The sequence below is a fragment of the Rhipicephalus microplus genome, chromosome 1 (assembly GCF_043290135.1).
Source record: "Rhipicephalus microplus isolate Deutch F79 chromosome 1, USDA_Rmic, whole genome shotgun sequence".
Lineage (NCBI taxonomy): Eukaryota > Metazoa > Arthropoda > Arachnida > Ixodida > Ixodidae > Rhipicephalus > Rhipicephalus microplus.
In genome coordinates, this window is record NC_134700.1 from 24,010,186 (window position 1) to 24,032,454 (window position 22,269).

The 22,269-nt window shown below is 47.0% G+C and overlaps 1 protein-coding gene and 1 long non-coding RNA gene across 14 annotated transcripts in view; one reads left to right on the forward strand and one right to left on the reverse strand.

Annotated features, from left to right (window-relative positions):
• Positions 1 to 22,269, forward strand: part of LOC119178046 (uncharacterized) — an 831,732-nt gene that overhangs the window by 336,095 nt on the left and 473,368 nt on the right. The window lies entirely within an intron of this gene.
• Positions 16,673 to 22,269, reverse strand: part of LOC142767528 (uncharacterized) — a 93,889-nt gene continuing 88,292 nt past the window's right edge. Inside the window, exon 3 of the long non-coding RNA XR_012884975.1 lies at positions 16,673 to 20,169. This is a non-coding gene — a long non-coding RNA (uncharacterized LOC142767528). The remainder of the gene's footprint in view (positions 20,170 to 22,269) is intronic.

The following is a 22,269-nucleotide window of genomic DNA, read 5'->3' on the forward strand; positions in this document are numbered from 1 at the left end:
TTGTGCGCCCATGAATTTGCAGCTCTTGATTTGTCAGCATGGAGGAATTCCACATTACTATAGAAATAGCTGAATCCGACAGCGAAGACGAGAAACTGGACGCAGTGATGTGTCAAATTGATGCTTAACGGATGCGCAGTGATGGTAAATGCACACATAATTACTACGAGGAAGTTGTCGTCTGTTATTTTGGCTACGAGTTTTAGCGCCGTTTTGCCAATGTTACCAAAATTGTATTTATATTTATTATAAGGAACCTCGTTTTTTTCCGCTGCCCAGGACTTTGTCAGGGTCGTCGCGACGTGCAGGACTTTGATCAGCACTCTGACGAAGCGTGGCAGCTGCTGCAGTGGCCGCTTGTGTCGTCGACATCGCATTGTCTTTCGGCGTTGTTTGACTGCGCAGCGTCTGAACTGTGCAGACGCTGCGCAGTTCAGACGCTGGGCTTTTGCACCTGTTCAGACGCTGGGCTTTTGCACAGGTTTGCCTTGAAGCGAGTCAATCAATTTCGCACGCAGCTTGCAAAGCATTTCTACTTTGGCTTCAGCATTTTCTTGGCAAGAGAAGTTGCGCGCGGAAATGTTCAGCACCGACACTTTCTACAGAGGAGGACAACAACAACTGCGCAGCGAAGCCTCTCCGCGGAGAGAAGCGGATCGCGGAGAGAAGCAGAGAGAAGCGGATCGGCGATTGAGGGAAAACCAACACTCCAAGGCAGCTTTTTTTCATTTGCTTTCTTCACGCGCGTCGTCGAAAAGAGAAGGGTGATGTGGCAGGGACCGAAAATGGGAAGCATGGCACCGGCGCGTGAGACACCCCTCTCTCAAGGCGCAGAGCCGTGCTCCCGCAAGGGACAAGATCTGCAGTGTGGCTTTATTTCGTTCCTTCAACCACACATTCATTCAACCCAGCGACAGCTTTTTTTTTCTCTCTCTCTTCGCGCGCCGCATTGGAAGAAGAAGGGTCTTTACGTGGCAAGGACCGAAAAGGGAGAAGCGTGACACAGGCACGTCGCAGATCGGCATTTGAGAGAGAGCAAATATTCACTGCAACCTTTTCTTTCCTATTCATTTTCTTTGCGCATAGTGTTGAGGTGTCGCAGGTGCCGCCGCGGGATCAGGCGGGGTGCTGAGAGCATTTTCAGAGCGCGGTATGTTCGAATGAACCGTCGCAAGTGCTTGGGCGTTCGAATCACCGGGCGTTTTTGCCCATTATAATACACATAGCGCTGATGGGACCTCGTCATGCTCAAATTAATGAGATTTGACTGTATTAACTCTATGGTTTCTGGTGGTGCCAATGCGTGTTTTAGACTTCGTCGACATATTTTCAGGTTCTGAAAATGCATGAAAATGTTAAAGATTGGGTTTACTGTATAGAAATAAATACCTGAGCCTAGAATTGCATCGTGAAATTTCGTGGAAGCTGGACGGCAGAAGAAAAAGTGCTCGTTGTAGCAACAATATTTACGCATTGACTCCATGGACTGCTGACGGGGAATTGTGAATGTTTCGTTGTAGCGGGGTTTTCGTTGGAAGCGGCGTTCATTGTAGCGGCGTTTGACTGTGTATCAAACCTACATATATCGAATTCTCGGGTATATCGAACTCCTAAGTTATCTCCTTGAAATTCTTTTGTAGAAGTATAGAAGTTCGCACGTTTATGTCGAACGGTATTTTTACCCACTTTGGGATGTATCAAACATTGCGCGAGCTGAAAGATGCGCTTCGGCACTCGTCCCCTTCCCTTCGTGATCTCCGCGGAAGCGCGGTGCCGGGCGCGATTTGGACTGCGAGCGCTTGGCGACCTTTGTGCAGCACCACGCCTCCGCCAAAACCCGAAACGCTCGAAAAAAGGCAAGGGCAAGAAGGCTCAGACTGCACAATTTCCAACTTGAGGAACAGCTTTCCATTTTTTTTTGTTGTTTCTGTCTCTCGTGGTTTCTCCGCGTACCCGTTGGCTCAGAGAGCAGGCACAAAGGAGCCGCCGTCCGACTCCTTTCGGCTGTTTTTTTCTTTTTGTTGTTGTTTTTTGAGTTTTGATCAGCCCTTGCAGGTGGCCATCGCCTGGCAAGTGCTTTGCTTTTGTTGTCACGTCACCTACGTACCACCGCATGTGCAGCATTTCTCTTTTGCGAGCCTGGTGTGCGAAGCCGCTGCGGACTCATTGAATTGTCGACTTCTCATGTAGCTATGGCCAGTGTAAAGAAGGGCAAGGCCCTTGACTTTGCGATGAAGTTGAAGGCTATTCAGCGTGTTTAGGCAGGCGAGAAATGTACAACGGTCGCGGACAGCTTAAGGATACCACGAAGCACTTTGAGTTCCTTGATGAATAACAAGGCAGATATCAAGAGAAAGGCAGCGGAGCAGCGTACGTCAAGAGCCTGTCATGTGGGCACTTCTGCGCACAGGAGTGTAAAAAAAGCACTCTATGCCTGGTTTTTAAAAGTGTGCACAAAGAATGTTGCGTTAGATGGCCCGATGCTGATCGCCAAGGCCAGATAGTTTGCCGCTGCACTCGATGAAACAACTTCGCCGACAAAGCGGGTGGCTTCACTGATTTAAGCAGCGCTACAACATCGTTGGCGAAACCAATTCTGGCAAAAGCGAAGCTATCAGCAGCCAGGACATCCAGCAGTTGATCACGAAGGAGTGGCCGAAGTCTCCGTGAAGTTTTCTCACGCAGAGATCTTCAGTGCCTAGCGTGACATGAAGACAGACACAGTGGTCAACTGCTTCTGCAAGGCAGACTTCGAGACGGCGGACTTGCAGAAACCGGTGAAGATGACGACAAGCGCATACACGACGCGTTTCGTGAGTTGTCGTCCCGCTTCCCGGCAACAGTTCCACACGAAGTGTCTGTGGACGACTTTGTGAAAGCAGAATGCCATATCCAGGCCGACAGCTCATGTGACGAGGAGGATCTGCATGAGGTGCTGGCTACAGGCGCGTACTCCACTACTGAAGTAAGTGGCGGCAGCGTTGGGCATTATTCGCCAATGTATCGGCCACAAGAAGGGAACCGGCCTGTCGAACCTGGACAGCCTTGATAAGATGAAGACTAGCGTCTTCAACATTTCAAAAACGAAGAAGCAGGCCATTGGTAGCGTTTTTTTTTCCGCGCAAATAAATTATTCTGTTATGGCGTGTGTGTAGAAATAGTTGACATTCTTGAATGCGCCTACTGTAGATGATGATCTGCTACAGGTATGCTCTCGGCGCTTCTATTTCTTTATATCAAATTTTTCATATATCACACTTATTCGCGTTCCCCTTTGGGTTCGATATATCCGTGTTCAGCTGTACAATCCGAAGGTGTGCAGTTGACACAGTCGTAGATTCAAGGCAATAAAGCTATAAAACGACGCAAAACGTTACAACTTTCCTGTCGTTCGCTTATAGCCATGGTAGTGCGGAGTTTCAGCACTTTCAGTTGCAGTTATCAGTAGGCCTCTAGCGAAGCTTTGACATGCTCGTTCGTGGCGCTGTGCACTCATCAAGCCCCAAGGGTCGTCTGAATATCGCATTTTCTTTTGTATAACCCATCCCTGCATATAACCGGCACCTCCGGTCGCAAACCGCGGGAAGGAAAAAAAACTACCCGCGTATTGATGCAAGGTCACCTTCTCTGCATTGCCGTGAAGCCAACTTTCGCAACAATATTATTGTATAACCCGCACCCCGACTTTAGCTCGAAGTTTTCTCTATATTTTGATCGCCTTATGCGCGAGAAATTACGTTCACTCAGTGTTCAGCTAGGTACGCCTGAGTTGGCGAGAGTTCAATGCATTTTCTTGCAGGGACTAAAGCACGAGTCATAATCATCAGATCTTGCCAAATTTTGTGGTCTGTAGATTAAATTTCGCTACAATGATATTCCGCGACAAGAAATTTTTCAAGCGTCCCGTCAATTTTGTTGTAGCTGGGGTTTCTTGGAAGGGTAAACGGAAGTAAAAAAAAAAAAAAGACTGCATTGTAACTGGTCCTGCATTTTGAGTGGTTACATTATAAGTGGTCTGAACTGTATTTGGGTTAATCTGTAATTGCGCGTGCATCGAAAGAAATGTGAAGGCTGACAGGAATAGGTTCGAGAACTCACTCACAAGTCGACTCAAGACTCAGACAGTGCCTCCTAAATTTTTTTCAGTGCCCTGGCAAACACTTTCTTCAGGCCGTCGAGTGCGCGCTCCGCCTCCACTCGCCGCTACGGCTTGGTGAGGCTGCGCGAGTAGACTTGGTGCTGAGTGGCCGCGTGTATTAGGAAGCTCGCAGATTCGTGTTTTTATGCAAGTTAATTCGCATTCCTGCTTCTCGGCGGCTTTCACGGGTGCAGGGGGGAGGAAAAGTGACAAGAACATAGCGGCACACTGTTTTCATTGGGCTCTGACCGCGATGCCAACAAAAAGATGCGATATGGTGTGTGTGAAATCAATAATTTTCTTCTTTTTATCATTCAGGCTGCAACTGTTATCGATAATTGCAAAACAGAAAACGAGGTAGATACAGCTTGTCCGCGTTTCTTTCCGTGCCCACTGGGCATATTCCGCCCGCAGTCTGTGAGGCCGTGCTCCCGGTTTGATATTTGCATTTGAATTTTACAACATTTCAGTTTTACAGCATTCGCATTTTAGTTTCCCTTTCAAGCTATTGCAACGTCATCATTCGCTCGCCTCACTATATGATACTGCTGTGTACCACTGTGCAAATGTGACGGAAAGAAATCAGATTGTCTTTTTTTATTTCTAGTTATTGATGAAAAAAAAACTCGCAGGGATTCACCTGAAAAAAATGAAAGGCAAGAACCACCGTCGTTTTCTTCCCAATCAACGCATTCACTGTTTCCTACTTCTCTCTGGGAAGTTTCTGCTCTGAACATGGTTTTCTTACTGCCTCGAGGAATGGGCACAAAGTTTGCTTTCTGCCCCTAAGCTGGTTATGCACTGTTCTCGTGATCAGCTCATTTCAACCATGTAAGGACGCATTATGACGCCGTGAAGTTATGTGGCCTTCTGATACGTCACAAAATTTTATGATCTTTGATGTCATACGATGGCGTCTCCACGTAATGATGGTTTCTTGCATCACTCGTGTTGAAGCTTCCAATGCGAAAAGATGCTGGACGCTGCCGGTTATCAATTTTCGCTTTTGATAAGGCATTCCAAGCTTTTGCCTTAGTACACTGTACGGTTGTTCCGTGAAATTGCAGCTGCTGCTGGTGTTCGGGGGAGAGTGCTTGCGGCAATCAGGCAGGATAATTGGTTTCCTAATACATATTTGCACCACACTTCACCAGCCGTCATTTACAACCCAAATATTTTATAAATTATACGAAGGTGGTGGCTGAGAACTACACTTCACGTATCAAAGCATCACATTTGATATTACTTAGCGCGACTGCGCAGCGTCTGAACAGTAAAAAAAAAAACAGCCTTTCAGTAGTAACGTTGCGTCGCGATCACTGCCGTGTGCAACGCTAACATTACGCCTCGAAGCTGAATGGAAGCCCGTGGGCACCATATGAGCTATTGTTGAAACTAGCGACCATTATCATATAGTGTGTCGCAATGAGTATTTGCTTTTAAGACTGAATAGGGTGCCCCTTGCCATAAAAGCGTCTGGGGCAACAGCCATTCGGCCTATACTGCTCACAACAGAATTAAGAGGCCCGAGGGAAGAAGAAAGAAAGAGTTGAGAAGTTGGATATCAAGGCTACAACAACCCGTCCACGAATACACAGACAAGCTCAAGCAACTGATGACAGGCTGCATTTTTGGGCCTGTCACCTTAGCTGAAGCTGAGAGTCGGCATTAGACTTTAGACTTTAACAGCGCCTGTTCGAAACATAGGCCATGATTGCAGAAATAGTGCCGCTTGTGGAGCTGTTTTTGTTTGTTTCACGACGATTTCATTGTTGAAAGTCAAATGGAGAAATCATCTGGCATAGTTCCTCATTTGCTTGTGCTTGCTATCTTTCGGTGGCAACACACGTAATACTCAAAAACGGATAGTCACCTATATATCTGGAAGCAGTCTACTGGCATTTCGTGCTATTTAGCACATGAACTTCAGGCTTGCATACAGTGTGCTACACCAATAGACTGTAGCAAGCATCAGGAAACATTAGGCACTTAAGCTTTTCGTTTATTAGCTCCGGCAAAAGCTTCTCTCAAAAATTGACTTACAGTGAGTCGAAAAAGCAGCTTTTAGTAAAGCAAACGTCACGGTGACAAAGCGATCTTTCGCAGATTACTAGCATGAGCTATCTGGTATTGGCCTAGCAGACGACCCGCGAGCACCTCGATCAAGTAGTAGCGAATGGCGCATGCCTTTGAAATGAGCTGGGTGTTCAGAACAACAAATGCTTCACGATCCTCATTTGCAAGTTTCTGGTAAACCCTAAACAGTGCAAATATAGCTGAAAACCGAGCCATATAGTAGCTTCGAATGCCGCCGTGGCATTCGTTTGCGTGAGAGAAGGCACGGTGGCATGTCTACTCCAGTTGCAGTGCCTAGGGGTGAAATGCCGCACTAACACCGACGGCCACCTCCCATTGAAATTCGCTCCTTCGCCCGGGCACTGAAAAAGTAGAGGAGGCGCTGACTCAGATCAAGCCATGAGTCCGAGTCAGAGTGAGTTTAGGTGAGTAATATTTTGGCTTTTTAAGTCAGAGTGAGACGAGGTGAAGAAAGTTTGCGGTTGTGTGAATCGGAGTTAGTCCAGCTCAGAGAATTTTTGGCGAGTTTAGTCTGAGTAAAGTGCAAGATATATTTCTTGATTGAGTCTGAATGAGTTACACTTCTTTTGCTGATCTATGGTCATATCTACTCACCTTCAGCATTACTATCAGCCATGCCTGGATTTACGGTTATACTGCCGTCTGCTCACACGCATTCCAAAGCAGTATGGTTCATACATCATTACAATAGTTATTGACCAAAAGCCTGAATTACTTGGTGGGTGTCTTGACATATATTCTGCCCACTCTTCTACGGAGGTTCTCGATAAACATATCTTGTTTTGCCATCTATTAAAAAAAATGTTTTTACTAATTTCCAACTACTTTTCTGATCACCATTGGTCATCTGCTGTGTTCCATTCACATCCTCTACGGTCATTCCAAGCTTGGTCCGTTTTATTTATATTAATGACCTCACGTGTTTGATTGCTTCTAACATTCATTTATTGGAGACAATTTTATCATTTTTCATAAAATAACCAGTGATAATGATAGTTCATTTCTTCAATCTGATCTTAATACCATAGCGGCCTGGTGGAGCACATGGCGAATATGGATTTAAACATTGTTAAATGTAAAGTAGGCAGGTTAGGGGGATACAGAAGGTTAGGTGGGCAGATGAGATTAAGAAGTTTGTGAGTATAAATTGGCAGCAGCAAGCACAGGACCGAGTTGACAGGCGGAACATGGGAGAGGCCTTTGTCCTGCAGTGGACGTAGTCAGGCTGATGATGATAATGATGATCCCTTTTAATCCCTCCTTACCACCATCCCTCGTGAGCCATTGTTTAGCTGTCGCACTATGATGAAGACAGTTACAGGGCTCACTTTTATTTTTTTTCCCCTCTTTTAAGAACCCCGCTAAGGTCCGGCTCTATCGAGTCAGCTTGTGTAGACCGTTTTCTTAAAGTGGAGGAGCGTAGCTTTGAACCAGTGCATTTTCTTCTCTTTTCTACTCTCCCTTACGTATCTGGCCACCCTGCCACTGCCGCTGGTGTGTGTGCATTCCCGCATTTTGCATTGCACAGCACATGAAAGGTCAATGTGTTTTCATTTTTAGATGGACTAACACAATTGTGTTGCCAAAAATTGAATTGTCGGACGAGAACTGCTCAACAAGCTACCACTGCGATCTTCATCAGCAACAACTGTCGCAAGCTTCAAAAACTGGCAGTTGAGACATGCAAAGTGCACCTTGCTTCTAAATGACTTCATGTTGCACGCCTTCTTCAACAAACAGTTTATTTAGTATAGGTAGTTTCTGCACTTGTGGCCATTTCTTTATCACACCAATTGTGATTCTGCTTGGGTGCTGGTACGCTTTATCATATGCATCAAAGAGAGGCACTGTCAAAGCTGGTGGTTAATACAGAAAATGTGTTCCCAAGAATTGTAGTGTAACCTCAATATCTCTCAGTCTCATCTCATGCAACAGCACATGAGTTACAACGACTGCAGCTTATTTAGGGTTAACACGTCAGCATCATTCGCTGATGAGCCCATACCTCACGGTTGGAAGCTGTCAGACTACGCTTTGAACCCCTACGCTTATACGTTCATGTTGCCGCCGCATGTGACATTCCATGGCAGAAGCACGCGGTAGACACGAGATTAGACGAGTGATGCAACATGTAATGAGGCCCATTGGATTGAGGCAATTTGTGATCGGGCCGGCGTGGTTTACATAGTCCTAGCTACCAGTGTGGCGCACTAGGGCATATCGCCCGCCAATGTGGCTGCACGCCGGGTCAGGAGTGAATGTGCAATCCAGAAAACGTACAGCCCCATTGGTGAACCACATCAGACACTGCGTGGTGATCAGTAGTGCCATCGATAGGTTTTTTTGAATGAATGAATGAATGAACAGATTTTATTTCTGGTGAGATACAGAAAAACGACGCGAAGCTACAGGCCATACGGCCTGACGTGGCTTCGCTACGCGAAATGATAAAAGTTCAGCAAACAGTGCTACATTGAATAATAATTATAACAATACAAGGAGAGAATAATAACAGAACACAGAAATAGCATAAAAGCAAAAATAGGTGACATATAAATACAAAAAAATAGGCTGCATAGACGCACAGAATCAGACATCGAGGCTCTTTTCATTACATATCCAAAAAGACACGTACTTACATATTGATATATTAATATAATGCACTCATATCTTCATAACATACATCTGTCCATATGTACATACATACTACTGTATATACACGCATTGTGTATCTAAAGGTGAGAGTACAGTAAAAGCTCGTTAATTTGACACCCGTTAATTCAGAAACTCGGATAATTCGGACGGCTCTATTGGTTCCGGCCAAAGTGCATGTTAATCTATGGGACCAAACCTTCGTTATTTCGTCGGAATTCAACTCCGCACCGCTTAATTCGGACAAATGCTGACGGCTGCTGCTGCACAAAAGTGTGATAAAGCAGCGCTGGCACCACTGGAGTGAAACCGAAACCTGAGTGGCATCGCCATCGTCATCAACTAGTGGGGGTGATCGCAGCGTCACCGAACGTCGGCGTCTTCTTTCTTCTCCACTCAGCGCCTCCGACGCCATTTTCCCTTGTGTTGTCGTGTCGGAACCAGCGCTTCTTGCCGAGTTCTCTTTTTCTTCCATTGTGACCGTATTTGCATGCCACCACCATCGTGCGCTACAGTGATGGCAACGCCGAAAAAGCAGCAGAACTACGACGCGAAGAACTTGGCGACTAAAGTGGAAATTTTGGAAGCACTGAAGAACGGCGAATGGCGACAGCAGGTTATGACCAAGTACAACGTGGAGCGGAGCACGTTGGGAACGTACGTGAAAAATTAACAACAGATTCGACAAGCCTTCGAAAGCGAGAAGTTTCATGCCTCTAGAAAGCGGTTGCGAACCGCAGCTTATCCCCAGCTCAAAGAAGCTTTGCTCCGGTGGATTACTGACTGCCGCAACGCGCATCTGCCTTTGAGCGGACCTCTAATCATGGCGCAAGATGAGAAGTACGCTGCAATGATGAACATTGAATTGTTCAAAGCGTTAGAAGGGTGGTTTGCGAGGTTTCGAGAGACACGAACTTGTCTTCAGGAGTGTGTGCTGCGAAAAGGCCAGTGTTGACGAAAGCGTGACCACCGAGTGGAGAAATGTGAAGCTACTGGAGCACATCGGGGCATATGAACCACGTGACGTGTTCAATGCAGATGAAACTGCTCTATTTTTCAGAGGTCTGCCCGACAAGACGGGGACTTTCAAAGGGGACGTGTGCATTGGTGGCAAGAAGTGCAAGCAAAGGATAACTGTGCTTCTTGCCGCCAATATGACTGGCACGGAGTGCTTGCCACTACTTGTCGTCAGGAAGGCGCTTAAGCCACGTTGTTTTAAGAACGTCAAAAGCCTTCCTGTCGAGTACACAGCGAACAGGAAGGCATGGATGACATCGGACATTTTTCGCGGCTGGCTGCAGCAGTTGGACCGGCACTTCACGTCGAAGGACCGCAAGATAATTATGGTTGTTGACAACTGCAGTGCCCATAACTGTACAGTCGAACTGAAGAGCATCAAAGTAGTTTTTTTGCTGCCCAATACTACGTCTGCTCTTCAGCCGGTGGACCAGGGTATCATTCACTACGTGAAGTCGAAGTACCGCAAGCACCTGCTAGAGCGAATGATCCTATGCTCAGAAGCTGGAAAGTTGTATCAAGTGGACTTACTCGGCGCAGTGCACATCATCGCCCACATGTGGAAAAACACTCCGCCGCAAGTTATCGCCAACTGTTTTCGGCACAGCGGTTTTGTGAGGCCCGAGCATGCAGCAGTAGCTGACGATGGCATCGAGGAGGTGTCAGCCGAGTCCACTGACGATGACTGCCCGACTTTCGATGCTGTCCTTCCCACAGATGCGACCTTTCAGGACTACATTGCGATTGATCATGGTGTCGCCACGAGTGGTCTCCTGACCAATCAAGAGATTATTAATGATGTCACGGGCGCCCATGAAGACCACGATTCCGACGAAGAATCAAGCGAGGAGATACAGCCGCGACCTCATCGCACCTTACGGGAAGTCTCGGAGGCGCTGTTAATATTAGAGGACGCTTGCCTGAACACTTCCGACAGCTTGCGTGCTGTTGGCCATTTGGAACAGTTAAGAAAAATTGTGATGTCAGCCGGAATCTGCGCGAAAACGCAGACAACAATTACAAAATACTTCAACAAATAAAGGTATGCTTCTGCAGCTTGATTTTAAATGTTGTTTTCCCTGTTCATTCGTTGATTCGGCATTCGGTTAATTCGGACAGTTTTTCCGGTCCCGTGAAATCCGAATTAACGAGCTTTTACTGTATATGTGGAACCTAGCCAGAAGTTTATTGGAAACATGATGTTTACGTTACTCAGTTAATGAGGAGATGTTTTATGTGACATTTGAATTGCGTTAATGAGAGGTTAAAATTTAATTGCTCACCTAAATGATTTATAAGCTGTGGGGTGCGGTATGCAATTAGGGTCCTACCATATCCAGTCCTAGTAGCAGGAACGCCTACGGAGCGAGTGTTTGAGTGCGCCTTCCTGTGCCGTAATAGCGTGGAGTTTATTTTTAGAAATGTAAAGTAATAGCTTGTATTCATACACCTGTTTTGCTTTGAGTATACCATGCTTTATAAATAGTGGACCGCTAGGCATCTCCCTTGGGTTGCCATAGTAATCATCGAATAGGCGGAGAACTTTTTTCTGTAAGATTTCTAGTTTATTTGAATTCTTCTCACTTGTAGTGCCCCATACTAGCATACTATAATTCAAACGCGAATAAAAAAGAGCGTAGTGTATCTTTTTGTTTAGCCAAATTGGTATAATTGGATTTATTTTAAATATACACCCGACAGTCTTACTTAGTTCGGATGCGAGATTATCAACATGGGTATTCCAAGACAAATTTTCTTGGAACCACACTCCGAGGAATTTTTGTGATTTAACCTGCTCCAGCCTTTGCTTTTTGAAAAAGATGTTCATGTCGTCCTCGTAGGGCTTGTTCATAGGCTGGAATACCATGTACTTACTTTTAGATATATTAAGAAAGAGCTTATTTTGATGAAGCCATTTTTCTAATTTGAGTAAGTAATCATTTACTTCAGTTTCAAGGTGCATGAGTATTCTACCTGTAAAAAATATGTTGGTGTTGTCAGCGTAAATAATTAATTTTCGGGATCGTGGAATGTCACACAAATCATTAATATATGTTATAAATAGTAATGGTCCGAGGATTAAACCCTGCGGTACACCATTTTTTACAGTTTTCATTGGGGAAACAAGGTTACCCACCTTAACATATTGTTTTCTTTCGGTAAGATAACTTCTTATTAGTTTAGCTGCCACGCCCCTTACACCATAATCATGCAACTTAGATATCAGAATATCATGTTTGACTGTGTCAAAGGCCTTCTTCAAGTCGATGAAAAGACCTATAATGTAGGTTCTTGTAGTGTTGTGCGTTTACACCAGATGGCCTTCTGAGTCATTGGACTCGCAATAGATGGCGCCACTGCGTTCGTGTGTATATAAACGATACTCGCTGATTAAACTGGGTTATTGTCATGGATCGTACAGTGGTGTAGCGTGGTTACTTTCACGTGTCGTCGTGCCGGCTACACGACATTCTGGCGACGAGGATGGCTTCCACGGGCATTTTGCCACCTCCTCCTTTTCTGGCCACCCCCGGCACGCCCGATGTGCCATGGGCCCGATGGTTACGACTGTTCGAAAGGTTTCTGCTGGCGTCCGGAGCGAACGAGCTACCCGCACCCCGTCGCCGAGCCCTCCTGCTGCACTATCTTGGGACAGAAGGACAGCGCATTTTCGACGCGCTTCCACCTAGTACGACACAAACCAAGGCAGAGACAACGAGTGCTGCACCCGGTGTCACGGCCACTCCAGGTGCCGCCGCTGGAATCATCGGAACCACTGCAGCTACAGGAACGCAAGACATGACCACGGAAGCCCTACGCCCACCCAACGAGTACGACGTAGCCGTTGAGATGCTTTCGAAGCATTTCGCCGCCCCTTGCAACGTCCGCGTTCAACGCCATCGATTTCGGGAGCGTCGTCAACTGCAGGGTGAGCCCATCACTGATTTCGCCGTAGCGCTTCGGGAGTTAGCAGCTCTTTGCAATTTCGCCACTCAAGCGGACGAAAACCTGTGTGAACAGTTCGTAGCAGGCGTCACGTGCCCGCGGCTACGAAAGCGATTGCTGCTTGAAGGCGATTGCTGCTTGAGGGCGATAACCTTACGTTCGATCATGCTGTCGAGGTAGCACGGCTTCGTTAGCAAACCCAGCGTGAATCCGAAGCTTTCGCCTATCCTGTGCAGCGCATTCAGCAGCAGCTGCGAGACGGCTCAGCCAGGCACGATCGACGAGATAACGGCGATAATGGCACACGCCTCCCGGGCTGTCGCCACTACAGCTGCTCACGCGCGTACAGCGCACCTTCACCTGATATAAATGCCGCCGCCGCTGCTGTCCCCGGGCCTAGAAGTGTCCATGCCTGCGGAAACTGCGGCGCAGCACGGTGTTCGCCTATGGAATGTCCCGCGCGCGGTCGCACATGTTTTGCCTGCGGACGCCGCGGCCATTTTAAGAGAGCATGTCGCAGCTACCGTCGCGGCTGAGAAGGGTATTCTGCAGAGGTCCAGGAAATCGTTCCGGAAGAGGATGCTACCAGTGTCATTAGCATCTTGGTGGTCCGTACTGATAAGAGCACAGGCGTCTACGTGGATGTCACGTCAGTTACCGCGACGACACGGGTGCATATCATGAACTTTTTGGTGGACACAGGCTCGGCCGTGTCTATTATGGGTGAGCACCAATTCCAAGGCTTGTTCGCAAACCCAGTACAACTGACAAGTTCCCATCTTACATTGCTGGATTTTTCGCCCAGGAAGATTCCCGTTCTCGGGTCATTTCACGCCATAGTCACATACAAGGGGAAAGAAGCCATTGTAACTTTTCATGTTATGCCATGTGGTACATCTCTCCTTGGCCTGGATGCGGTTCAAGCCCTTGGCCTTCGCATCATGGGAGAGGAATTGCGCTGCCTGCAAATGTCCACGCAGGAATGCCGAGAGCTTCCAGCAATGAGTTCAGGCCTTCCCCAAAGCCCCAGGCATGAAAAACCCCTTGGCCCTCCCAAGTTTGGAGTGCCACCAACACTGTGGACCAAGTTTGGCCACTTGTTTTTGCCTGGCCTGGGACTTGTAAGAGGTGTGCAACATAAAGTTAAGATGAAAACTTCCATCGCGCCAGTCGCACAGAAGCTGAGACCCCTACCATTTTCAGTCCGCCAGCCGGTCTTTGACGAGATTGAGAAGCTACTTGCTGCTGATGTCATTGAGAGAGTCAATGCTTCCGAGTGGGTATCTCCTAATGTAGCAGCCCGCAAAGCAGATGGTAGCATTCGACTGTGTGTCGATCTCCAGGAACCCAACAAAGCTATAGTAGCAGACAACTTCCTTTTGCCTCATATGGAGGAGCTGCTTCATGCCCTCAATGGAGCCCGCTGCTTTTCCAAGGTGGACCTGGCATCAGCCTACTACCAGGTTGTGCTGCACCCAGACAGCAGGGACCTAACTTCATTTATAACTCACGATGGCCTCTTTAGATTCAAGAGGGTCTGCTTCGAGTTGGCATCGGCACCAGCTGCGTTTGAGTAGATCATGACGGAAATTCTTGGAGGTTGCAAAGGGGTCTTATGCTGCTTAGATGACATAATCATTTTTGGCAAGACGGAGAGCGAACACAGGCAAAACCTGGAGCAAGTTCTGGAACGAATAGCAGAAGCTGGGCTCAAGCTCAACGAAAAATGCGTCTTCAACACGTCGGAGCTGTCGTTCTTAGGACATCGCGTCAGTGCAGAGGGTATAGCACCGCTCCAGACCAAGATTGATGCAATCATCAATGCTCCTGCGCCTAGAGATGCAGCCACGCTACGCTCCTTTTTGGGGCTAGTTGAATACTATTCCAAATTCGTGCCGTGACTGGCAGAGCAAGTAGAGCCAATGCGTCGTCTACTTCGCAAAGACGTGCACTTCGACTGGGATGACGCTGCGAAAGAGAGCTTCGCGGGAGTAAAAAGACTTCTAGCATCCCACAAGGTCCTCCGAATGTTTGACCTGACGCTACCTGTCATTGTCGCAACAGATGCCTCTGCATACGGTCTCGGTGCCGTACTGCAACAAGTGGAGGGGTCCCATGTGCGTACTGTGGCATTTGCATCGCGGACATTTACAGAGACAGAACGAAAACACTCGGCCGGAGAGCGCGAGGCCCTTGCCTGTCTGTGGGCCTGCGAGAAGTGGCACGTTTACCTTTGGGGCAGATAATTTACTCTACTGACGGATCACCAGGCTTTGGTGGCACTGCTCTCATCCCGTAGCACAGGACAGCGGCCACTTCGTATTGCAAGTTGGACCGCACGATTGCTGCGCTACAACTTCAAAATACAGTACCGCAGCGGAGCCCACAACCAGGTAGCAAATGCCTTGTCCAGACTGCCCGTGCGGCTTCCATGTTGATGAAGAGGTTGTGTCCTTGGTTACATCGTCTGTACATCGGGAGAATCTCCAGGTTGCTACCGCGGAGGATGACATACTATGGCAAGTAATGCAATTTATCCAGTCATCATGGCCAACAAGGAAAAGACTTGCCGCAGAACTGACTCCGTATTACGAAATACGAGACGAGCTCTCGGTAGTAGATGGATTGCTTCTGCGCACAGAACGCGTTGTAGTGCCTGCCAAGCTAAGGGATACATTCATCCAGTTAGCTCATGAGTCACACCCGGGAATTGTGAAGACTAAGCACCGCATCAGGGAGAAGTACTGGTGGCCTTGCCTTGACAAGCATGTGGAGGCTGCCATCCAGAGTTGCAGCGCCTGTCAAGCCTCGGACAAGAGTGTCAAGAACTGGCAAGCCCCACTACAGCCTGTCCCGCTTCCTGACAGGCCTTGGGACAAAATATCAATAGACATCATGGGCCCTTTTGAACGTGCACCGGCCGACTGTCGATTTGTCATCGTGGTAGTGGACTACTTCTCCAGATGGCCAGAGATTGCGTTCTGCAGTGACATCACTTCTCGCACGGTGATCAACTTTCTGCTCGCTGTCTTTGCGCGAGAGGGTTACCCGACTGAACTAGTCTCAGATCATGGCCGACAGTTTACGTCGGGTGAATTCGAGTGCTTCCTTGCAGACAGGTGCATCAAGCATTTCTTCTCGGCAGTTTACCACCCTCAAGCCAATGGCTTAGTGGAAAGATTCAACAGGGTCTTGAAATCGTATATACAACTAGCTCTCCTAGAGCAGCGACCAATCAAGACCACAGTTATAGGGTACCTGGGTATTTACCGAGCCAAACCCCACAGCGCCACTGGCATCTCTCCAGCAGTGTTGCTTCATGGCCGCCACATGAGGACATCATTAGATGTTGTTGGCCAGCCATCAGCGGATTACGGCACCCATCCTGCCCGTGAACTGTGTAGACTTCGGCGTCGTGTCTGCGAATACCAACAAAAAAATAAGGCGTATGCAGACAAGCGAAGAGCAGCCCGGGAGCTCAAATTTAAAGTGGGGGCCTACGTGCGGGTGAAACGCCCGGTACCTGGAATAAAAGGCACCCCTAGTTTTGGGGCTCCACTCAAAATACTGAGGCGGGTAGGACGATGGTCATTCCACTTGGAGGACGGCCGTACCTGGAATGCCTCCCAACTGTCGGCTGTACCTCATGAAGCTGTTCACGAAGAAACGGGGGCAAGACAAGAACCGCTGTGGGCGGACATGGAGGCAGACGGGTCGGCAGGAAACGCCACAGCACGAAAACTGTCCTCGAAGGCAAAGAGCCACATGACCCAAAATATCCCAATACAGGAAGCTGCACAGTCTCCGGGGGGGGGGGGGGGGGGGGTCAGCACTGCCTCCTCATACGCCAAGCCCACCATGGCCTCCACCAACGGGGAACACGACCGCAGGACTGGGTGCTGATCGTCCCGACGAACCAGAGGTCGTCCATCAGCCAGAAGAGCAGCCGGTGCCCCTCCGTCGCTCTACACGGGAGCGAAGACCACCAGAGAGACTCGGGGACTATGTGCAGTGACTAGTTTACGGTGGAGACTTACTATAGTTTTCTGTCACGGGTAGTGACCGTTTCTTTTCTATGCACATAATCTGTGTTCTATTATCAAGGGAGGGGGTAGATGTAGTGTTGTGCGTTTACACCAGATGGCCTTCTGAGTCATTGGACTCGCAATAGATGGCGCCACTGCACTCGTGTGTATATAAACGATACTCGCTGATTAAACTGGGTTATTGTCATGGATCGTACAGTGGTGTAGCGTAGTTACTTTCACGTGTCGCCGTGCCGGCTACACGACAGTTCTGTTTTCCATGTTTTTTAATATCTCCTTTTTTGTATTTAATAGCGCCGACTCCGTAGACTTACCCTTTTGAAACCCATACTGTGCTTTATTGATTATCAGGTGCTTAGTGTAAAAGCATTCAAGTCTGGAGTGTATTATTCCTTCAAAAACTTTGGAGAGTACCGGTAGAACCATTATCGGGCGGTACTTTGATAATACATTTTTGGCACCCCCTTTATGAATAGGACAAACGCGGGCTATTTTTAGTTCTGAAGGAAAAATGCCGGTTTCTAACATAGTGTTCATGATGTATGAAAGAGGGTGTGAAATTAGTGACGCTACATGTTTTATCGGGCTGGCTGCTATTTCGTCAACACCTGCAGCAACATTGTCACGTATCTTACAGATTAATTTTTCAACTTCACAAGGTGTAACCGGAGTAAGGAAGAGCGAGTCTGCCTTATCATCTCCATAATCAGTGATATTAACAAAACCTTTTTTGTTACGTTCAGTTAAGTTATTTACCTCATTTTCCTGGGATTATCGTAGATTTTTTCAAATGTGTATTGATAATATGATATCCTGGCTCGTTTGATGTCAGCATTTAGCTTATTGCGGAACTTTTTGTAGCCTTCAAGAAGTGATAAATCACGATATTTTAAAAATGTGTGATACATTTTGTTTTTTTTTCTTGTATTTGGTCATACAGTGCGTTGTTAATTCACGGCTTGCGTGTCTTGTTCCTCGAAGGCTTTTTCGTTAAAGGAAAGGCACGGTCATATATTCTCTTAAGTTGCTCAATAAAAAGATTGAAAGCCCGGTTTCTATCTCTTTCTGCGCACACAATATTCCAGTTCGCCGAAGCAACTTCAGCTCGGAATCGGTTTAGTGCGCTATTATTTATTTTGCGATACTGTTCCACGATCTGCTTTTTATTTTGTGTTGAAGATAACGATAAAAAAGAAAATATGGGTAGGTGGTCACTTACATCGTATGACAGTAACCCTGAAATACATTTTCTGCTTGGAAGATTTGTGACACTTATATCAAGCAGCGTCGAAGACTTTTCCAATATGCTACTAGACCTTGTTATCGTGTTTGTGCATGCGTATGATTTCAAAACCGACTGAAGTTGTTTAAAGCTGGGAGAATTGCCTAGCATATTAACGTTGACGTCACCAATAATCAAAAAAGGCATGCACATTGTGTGTAGCTTTTGTAAGAGAGTATCTATGTAGTCAAGGAATTCTTGCTTTTTAGCAGCTGGTGGCCGATACACCACGACAACAATTACTTTAATAACTTTGACTACAAGACACGGTGAAATGTACGAGAGATTTATTTATACATACTGCAGCCCCTATTAGGGCTATTGCAGGAGTGGACATACAAATGATCAGGTGATAACAAGCAGAAACAAAAACATGAGCATATGGCACAAATTTGTGGTTCATAGTACTACACAAGGTACACAATGAACAGAGCAAGAGCACAGAAAGCAAAAGAACATGGAAATATCTACTTAACACGCATGTGATAAGGCACTCAGAAACTGCTCCAAAGGGAGCCCGCGGGTATCGCCGGGTAGCAAGTTCCAGAGCTCAATAGTCAAGGGAAAAAAACTATCATCAGTTATTTCATGATTTAGTTGTTCTTTGACGTATACAGTGATGCCTCCGCCTCGACCGGAATGACGTACTAAGCCACTGTAAGTATAACCAGCATATCTTGGCGGGACATTATTTGGTGTTAGCCAAGTTTCAGAAAATGTTAGGGCGTTGAACTTTATTGCTAAAGAGTCGAGAAACACATCAAGATTTTCTTTTTTGTTTCGAGCGTTTAGATACTTCGAGTGTTTAGATGCAGGACACTGAAAGTGTGCGAGCTTTGATTAACCAGCTTGTTGAAACCGCTTATGTCATAGTACTGGCTATTGGCAAGATCCATTTTGAAGTCTTGTTAGTATAAGGATTGATCGGATAGTCTACATTGTCATTTTTGCGACATCTGCAGGCTCAACAATCTTAAGAATCTCGGACGACTCTGTTTTGCGCGCGAACACCTTGCCACCGTTTGTCCACACGAACTTCCATTTTTTTTTTCGCCTCTTAGCAACTGCTAAGCCGAGCAGCTGCCTCGCGTGTTTCGTCAAGTTCTCATTCACATATATGGGTTCATTTGATTTGAAACCCATATCTTTGGCAGGCGGCCTTTTCTTTCGGGCTTTAGTTAAGACAGCGTTCCTTTTGTCACGTCGGACAAAACGAACGATTACACTCTTGTCTCCAGATCTGCCAACAGGTATTCTATGACACATGTTTATGTCTGATGACAAGATTTCTTCCCCAATGGCATCGCCAAGCTTCTTTACAATTTCCATTGGGTCTTCATCACTAGGGGCACCTCTCATTTCCAAGTTATTCACCAGAGTGTACTGCTAGAGCTCATCAACCTTACGTTGCAATTTTTTGTTTTCTGTTTCAAGTTGGTCATTTTTTTGTCTAGCATGTTGCAGCTCTTCACGGAGCAACTTAATTTCATCTGACAGTTGCTTAACGTAGTCACAGACTTCGCTACAAAATTTTACACTTTTGCGTATATCTCTTAGTTCGGCTCGCATTTCACGGCGGAAATCATCGAAAGCTTTCGTCATCTCCTTTGTCATGATGAAAACAGTCAACTTCAAATATACAAACACAGACCTACAGCCCGGCAGCAGCGCAAAGGTCTACCGAGAAAACACTAGAGGAGAGGTTTTGCTCACCTGCGTAAATGAACAAATATAAGTGTCGCGAAGACCAAGAGCGCTGCTGCCAAACTGAGGGGGCCGACACAGGAAAGCCCGCTTTTGTAGTTTTCTCGGATGACGTCGCTGACGAGTCTCCGTGCAGGTGCAGAGCATCAACAGCGGATCTTGATCCAAGGCCGGCCGAGATATTGCAGATTCCCGTGTATACCACGTGGACAGCTGAGGGTAGGCGTATCTTTTCGGTCAGGTCGATGTCGGATGCCGGCTTCGGTGGACAGCGTTGCCCAGTTGCTCTGCGTAAATGAACAAACATAAGTGCTGCGAAGACCAAGAGCGCTGCTGCCAAACTCATCACGCTGCTGCCAAACTAGATCACTAGCACCCTCAGTCTGTCACGGAGGTGATGGCATAGACTGCTATCTAGTTAAGGATAGCTCGAAAGACGTTTGCAGCACTTTTGGATACCATGGCAAGCACATGTTTACCTGGGAACAATATGTTGCGCCATCTCCACGAGAACAATATCCACTTAAGACAAAGCAACACCATCTTCCGCTTTTCTTCGGGCACAGCATGATTGAGCGGTGCGGCTAGGCTTGTGATCCGCTTGGAAAGATGCATGCGGCAACAATGTTTTGTTCATTTTCCTGGGCTGTCAATGTCTCTAATACTGGGTCGAGACTTCCTCACCAAGCCAGGTATTGTCTTTGACATTGCAAATGGGAGTTATTGAGAGCACGATGTAGACGTGCTAAAGTTTTCTTGTAGGCACCCGCATTGACAAAGACATGCGAATTACAGGGAGATGCGAGAGTACCCAAGGAGGAAAGCACGCCGTCAAAGCGAGTAAGCCCACCAGAGCAATGTGCTGCTTTGCAGCGAAGGTCAGTGCACTCACTTTTGGTAGAAGCACAGAGCTTGTTAGGAGAAAGAGCACAGCTGTCGTGGCTGTTGTATGAGTACGGCGCGATATTCATTGGCCGCCAAGGCCGCACTACGCTGGTCAAGCACAAAATCGACACAGGTCACGCATGATCCTGAAAATTCAATTCCCGACCGATTAGCTTGGCTAAGTGGAAAGTACATGATGCCACCTTAAACGAACTCGTACACACAGGGGTAGTTGGGAGGTCAAACAGGCCTTGGGGTTTCCCGGTTGTTCAAGTTCCAAAGAAGGATCGTACCTATTTGCCTTTGTGTAGACTACTGCTGGCTAAATGAGGTTACGAAGAAGGACGCGTACCCTCTTCACTCCATTTCATTGTTAGCATCCAACCTAGGTGGGGTGAAGTATTTTACGAAAATCAGCTTTAACATACCTAAAAGGTCTTTTCAATTCAGGAGAATGTCTTTTGGGTTGGTGGGAGCTCCTGCTATGTATCAGAGGCTAATTGAGCGTGTTTTGAGAGATGCAAATTCGCAGCACGCCCTCACATATCTAGACGATAATTGGTTCACTCGAAAACGTTCGAGGAGCACTTGCACCACTTGAGAGACGTTCTAGAAAGGTTGAGGTCTGTGGGCATCACTCTGCACTCGAACAAAGCTCAAATAGCGGCAATCCAAATAACATTGTAGAGATTCACTTTTGACAAGGGTTGCATTTCGCTGAATTTTAGCTTGCAGGGATAGTCAGCTATCCATCACTGATTAATATCGATGAGCTGAGGCACCTTCTGAGAATGATGAGTTTCTATTGCCAATTCATTCCAGACTGTGCGGCTCTACAGGTGCCTTTGATGAAGCTCTTGAAAGATGGCTATAATTGGGCTTGGAGCCAAGAGCAAGAGGCTGCACTGCATTGCCTCATTAAAATTGCCGGCTAATACGGCTGAACTGCAGCTACCCGATTTAAACAGGATGTTTGTGACTCAGAGATGCAAGCGACCTGAGCTCAGGAGCATGAACGTGCTTTCCGGCCAATTGTGTTCGCGAGCCGTTTGTTATTGCCAGGGAGGAAGAACTCTGTAACAAAAAAGGAGTGTCTTGCTACAGTGTTCGCTCTCTGTAAGTTTCATAATTACACCGACGGAGTTGCGTTTGTGATTACGACTCACCACCGGAGCTCAGGTGGTTGAGGCGCTTGAATGAACCAAGTGGCCACCTGGCTCGTTGGGCATTGCTGCTGCAGCGTTGCGACTTGACCGTACGCTGCCACAAGGGTAAGAAAGATGCCGCTTTCGATGCACTATCGCATGCCTCAGTCTGACTAAAAACTAGTCACGAGTCTAATCCAAGGCAGATTGAGAGCGAGAGACTAGTGCTAACGTAAACAGCGGAGAAAACGCTAGTTTAAGGCAAAAGCATGAACCGTGTTGAGGTTGTCGAAGCAGGGATTGTTTTCAGCAGAAGGCAGAAGGGAGCTGTTAGAAGTTCAGCAGAAATATTCATTT